The following is a 5,767-nucleotide window of genomic DNA, read 5'->3' on the forward strand; positions in this document are numbered from 1 at the left end:
TGCGCTATTTGTTAAGTGTTGTTTCACCCCCGAGGAGAGCCACAACAGGCAAAGAAAGTTTGGCCAAATATGTGAAGGTGAACACACATAACATAAGCAGCTCCCTCAATACAACAGATTTGTGAAACCCCACTTTCACCCACTCTTTGCTTCAGATCGAATATTTCGTCACCTGACTGATACAGGAAATAAAAAAAGAGATGGGGTGGTGCAGACTGTGTAAATACTGATCTACAAAAGTTAGGAAAGTACCAGAAACCACGTATAATAATCACTCTAAGACGGACAACATATTTGAACACAACACACATAACCCATGAAGGTGGTCCTGGAGGCTAGACATAAACTTTCAGATAAAATAATATTTGGAATAAGATGTGGAACCCTCACACTATCTCATGGTTCGGGATGATCTGGACTCACACAAAATGTTCCAGGTTCCAGTTTTTATCATGTGCAGGTTCTCGTGCATGGTTCTATAAACATCACCAAATAAATCTCGAAAACATAAATATTGGCATGCTATACCTAAATAGTAAATGTAAGAAATTGCGTTATTGGTTGGAGGGCTGGAAGTCCTGCTCAGGCAACAACCACAGTCCTTGTCAGGGCGAAGCACAAAAGCCACTAAATTAACCTGTGCTTAACCCTCTGGTAGTTTGGTACAAAGCAGTCAGGCTTAACTCCGAGGCAACGTGTAGAATATGTATGCAGCACACAAACAGTGAAAAAGTGGAAATATAACACAAGTAAGCTCACAAATCAGTTTACAAAAATAGAGTACATTTTACAAATAAAATGACATTAGATCAACAAAAACCCAATCAGGAGAACCAGAGAAATGCAATTTCACATTTTTGGTAAATATAGTGCCTACAAGCACAAAGCATCACTCACGGTTGATGGAGCACCTCGATGAAATCCACCCTAATGCATGCATTTTTAATAATATGCACGAAACTATTAATATAACTCAAGAGTGTATAACACGTGATATGTGCACAAGGCACAATAGTTGATTTTTAGTTGAACATGATGAGAATAATGCTAACTTAATGTTTTTCTGTCTTCCTAACTGCAGAAAATAAACATCAAGAATTAGCTTTTATTCTTCGTGAAATTAGTGTAGGCTTTTAGAAATTATTCTCTGTTTTGTTAAAATACTGTAAAATACTGTAGGCCTCAAGAATTGCTAGGGGATGTGCTTTTCCGTGCTCCTGACCTTCAATAGATACACATTCTTCCTCAAAAGTATATATATTTACCCTGTTTCTAAGATTCTATTTAAGAATTCTTTTCTGTCAAGGCGAGGGGTGTAGATGATGAATGTAACTATTGCTAGATTTAGTATACAAATGTATCTAGGTGCTTCCTACTTCCTCTCCTGGACGCTGTACAATTTTTTAGACAAAATGTGTTTAGAAAATAGTTGTAAAGTCACTGTCAGAAGACGGTCGGACCATCGTGAATAACCAATAGAGAGCCTTGCTGGTGAGAGAGAAAGCAACATTTCAGCTGAAGAAAGGAAGTAGATCACTATAAAGATTCCTGTGGGAAAGTGTTCCTCGGCTCGTACACAAGATTTGTGACCTGTCCTGCGTTCGTGGTATGCTGCATGCCGCGCTGATTCCTGATTCTCTGGCTGGCAGATCCTGCTGGACCTAAGAGACTTTCCTAAAGACTTTGCACATCATCGGCTGGTGATGCTGCCCTTGCTATACTCTAACGGCCGTAGAGTTAGCTTTTCATTAGTATTTCATCTTGTAAGTGAATCTTTGTCTCACTGATGTTTTCTCTCTCTCACTCCTCTGTACCTGAATTCTGATGTTTTTGTAAATGTTCTGTGGTAATTATTGTGAATCTATTCTGTATTGTGAACCGAATTATGACATTCTAACTTGTACTTGTATTTGGCCATTCATATTATGAAATAACAAGAAAACTAATAGAAAAGAATAGTGTTTGTCTTCATTACTGAGTTACTGAGTTATTTGGATATGTTTATAATGACCAATGTTTAGCGTATTTCTTCATTATAGGTCCTCGTGGGGAAATAGTATTCCGTCTTTCATTATATAGTCCCTTTTTGCTCTACCAGAGATTCATCGGAGGACCTTTGATATTGCTAACTGTGTGATTATGGCTTATGGGCCCGTCATTAGAGTTACCCTTCTGAGTAATATTTAGTGGTGGTGTGGATTGGTAAACTGACAAAAATCCCCCAACGCTTCCACTGCATCATGGTCATCTGTACGTTCTAGACCAAGGAAAAGTCACAAGTTCAGGCTGACCATGACGAAACATGGGCCAGGTTAGTCCCACTGAAAAAGTTACTTCATCAAAGTCTGTCATGAAGTGTTCTGTTCGTGGTCGAGGAGGCCACGAGGAGCGGGGATGGAGGGTCATTGCGGTTGAACTAAGAGCAGGCTGCCTCAAGCTGTCGTCGCTGTAGCTCGAAGAGCCTTTCGGACGTCATGCACAGTCGTTGCTGGAGCTTCGCATTGGCAGTCACCACAGGCTGTCAATTTTGTAGCACGAAGTGGGGATCTGAAGTTGTCAGTTGTTGCTGATGATCGATGTAGCACAAAGAATCAGGTTCACCAGAGCTTCAGATTGGCGGTCACGAGTGGCCGAATCTTGGTACAAGGAGGGCATTTGTGGTCAGGAAGGTCCAAAACTTCAGGATTTCTCATTTCTTCTTAGAAGGACCCAAACTGATTCTAGACAAGGGTCCAGGACATTGGGAGGCAGCTCTTGAGGATCAGAAACTCACTCCAGCAGAGGCCAGCAGGGCTCAAGCAGGCCTAGCTGCGGGTCAGGTAGGTCCAGTGCAGCTGGTCAGCTGAGCAGTTGCAGGGAGGCTTCTGGAGCTTGCTGTGTCCCTGTAGCGCAGACAGGAGGTCAGTCAAATACCCTTGAAGTCACTCAGGTTAGCCTGCAATTACGGGAGCAGGTCCAGTCTTCCTTTTCAGAGAGCAAGGCAATTCTCAAGCAGCAGGGCAATCCTCTGGTAGCAGCAGCAGGGCAATATTCTGGTGGTGGGAAGTCCCTATTTTGTCATGTCTGCAGGTCCAGAAGTAAAGTGATGAGTGGCTCAGGAGATCCAATATTTATACCTGGTTTCAACCTTTAAAGTGGGCGGTGGGGAGCATTCCAATACTTGCCCCACACCTGGTTCTGGAAATTTCTGCCCTTTCCATGCCAAGGCTCCAGGAAGTCTGGAGTGACAAAAGGCTAGTGTAAGGGTGCTTTGTGTGTGTCTAGAGCAAGCCTTTTGAAGTGTAAGTGGGGCAGAGAATAGCTCCATCCTCAGCCATCCTTCCCACACCTACTACCTTTTGTTGTCACCGTTTGGGTGGAATACACAAAGCCCAACATCAAAGTCATTCAGTCTTGTGACCCAGGACACTGGCAGCAGACACCATATAGTTAGGACAAGAAAATGGCAACTTTTTAAAAGTGCAAAAAGAACAGATGATGGATGGAATGCTGACCCAATCAAACATACACCCTCAGTCACAGATCTGGGTTAAATCCATTATTTTAATGCATGCCACGCCATTCCAGTTTAGCCATATGCAAATCAGTCTTGACCATGCTGGGAACAGTGCAGGCCGTACTGCCAGGCCAGGTCCTCCCTGGACCAGAAACAAGCATCCTGGGGACGGTTTTGGGGTTTCACCCCACATCAGCCAGGCTAGCTTGAAAAAATCATGAATTTATATCAAGAAATAGAAAAAAAGAGAGAAAAGGAGAAAAAGAAAGAAAAAAGAAGAAACGACCCTAATAGAAAAACATACAAAATGTATTCAATAAAACAGCTCAGTGTTGTAAGCTGGTACATATAACATAGAAACATATACATAACCAGACAAGTGGCAGACTAGGAGATGGTTACATAACAAAGGAGTTTACAAAATTTGCATAAATCTCCAGTAGACAAAAAAGTGTGTCCTCCAATAGTTGCAGCCACTATAGCGTCGACGGCGTTTCGACCTGTGGTGTTAATCCATGGTCATCTTCAGGACATAAAATATACTGAGCATCACAACTGGACAGTCTAAAATAGCAAAAAAGTACATAACAATATATGAATTTAGAGAAGGGCCAATGAGATATTAAACCGCAAAAGAGAACAAGAAGAAAGGAGAGATACAGAAGAAGAAAAGTTAAAGGATTGTTTAAGAAAAGAGAAAAAAGGAAAAGAAGAGAAAAAAGAGAAACACCCTCAACCAGTCCTAATTATGAATTTTGAAAAAGCAAACAAACCACCAGTGTTCAAAGAGTAATTAACCTAATTGTGTGCAGTCAAATCCTAACACCTGTTAGCTTCAGAAATTAAAGGAATGACTTACTTATACCAAATTGGATATCGGTTTAAATTCAAATCTTCAACAACAATTTCAGAGGCCAATTGAAATGGCGAATTCCATCAGCACCAGCAACTTGATAGACCAGTGAACATCATTACAAAGGCTCAACAGGACACTTAAATCATCCTTGACTTTTCCGGTACTGAATCCAAGCTAGAATGGCGTGCGGGCGGGCAGAGGAGGTGGGGGGGAGGGAGGGGAGGGAAAGGGTGGGGGAAGGAGAGAGGAGGGAAGGGGAAAAAGGAAACAGAGGGCAAAATCATTTAATGCATAGCCCAATGTCGATATTTAAACAACAACGTTATGAACAATAATTACTAAAGCGAGACCGTCACCACCATGTGGGTGTAACGGAAGAAACCAATTGTGCAAGCGAGTCAATCAAGGCCATATAAAGGGATATGCACAGGGAAGAACAAACCCAAAATTTAGTGCATAGCCCAAGCCGATGTTTAGAAGGCAACGTTATAATCAATACTAAGACAAGGCCGTTACCCCCATATTAATGTAATGGAAGAAATTAATTGTGCAAGCAAATCAAGCGCAGCCTTATAAAGAAATAAGTGCAAGGGAGAACTAATCCAAACTACAAAATTTTGCCTGTATCTGTTCTTAAAAAAAGGGGAAAGAAAATAGAAAAATTTAATAAAACCACCCTACGTCTCATTAGGAAGGCCAAGAGTCAGAAGTGCATGGCCACGCATACGTACCACTGACAACAACCAATGTACTTGCAAATGTGCCAGGTGAAAGAGCGTATATCATTTAAATCAGGGGAACGCTTACCGGGAGTAAAACACCGCAGAGCAGATCAGGTAACGAGTGGCAGCAGTTTCAAAATCCGGAAGTATCACCACCAGGTTAAAGCGTGCCGTGAGGGACATGGAAAGTGAAAGAGGCCTATCGATTTCCAGCAGTTGAAGCACGACGCCATGTTGAAACGGGCACAATCCACACAACATTACCACCCTGCATGATACTACTAGAGTGGTTCGATCTAGTTGACCAAAAATCGAATCCCTGGCAACATATATAGAAAAATAATTTGGTCCCTAAAACAAGTACCTAGATTTAGATAGCGTCGTACATAGGGTCCCAAATCACAACGTTGCCAAGGCACCCATATTTCAATGCCGATTTACAGGCACTATAAACAAATGTACAAGCTAAAGAGGCACTAAATCACTACTCGGAGTGGATAACGCCGCCGGGGTGGAAAAGGCCAATCTGAATGTCGATCGAACAACCACCCGGAACACCTGCCGGATAGCGGAAAATAAAGAAATGGCAGAACTGCAATCCATAGATGTGATAGGGAAAGAAGACTAGACCACTGGTGATCCAGAGCAACAGCACAGGAGCAGGGTCAGGAATCTAGTGTTAATACCACCACC

General features: G+C 42.2%; 1 long non-coding RNA gene across 1 annotated transcript; it reads right to left on the bottom strand.

Annotated features, from left to right (window-relative positions):
- Window positions 1-3,560: 3,560 nt before the first annotated feature.
- LOC146821951 (uncharacterized) lies at window positions 3,561-5,322 on the bottom strand. Its single transcript, XR_014962794.1, has 3 exons — window positions 5,160-5,322; window positions 4,356-4,526; window positions 3,561-4,060 (listed from the first exon to the last, which is right to left on the bottom strand). It is a non-coding gene; the product is annotated as an uncharacterized LOC146821951 (long non-coding RNA).
- Between the last annotated feature and the right edge of the window lie 445 nt (window positions 5,323-5,767).

This window comes from Triturus cristatus, chromosome 6, assembly GCF_964204655.1.
Source record: "Triturus cristatus chromosome 6, aTriCri1.1, whole genome shotgun sequence".
Taxonomy (NCBI): domain Eukaryota; kingdom Metazoa; phylum Chordata; class Amphibia; order Caudata; family Salamandridae; genus Triturus; species Triturus cristatus.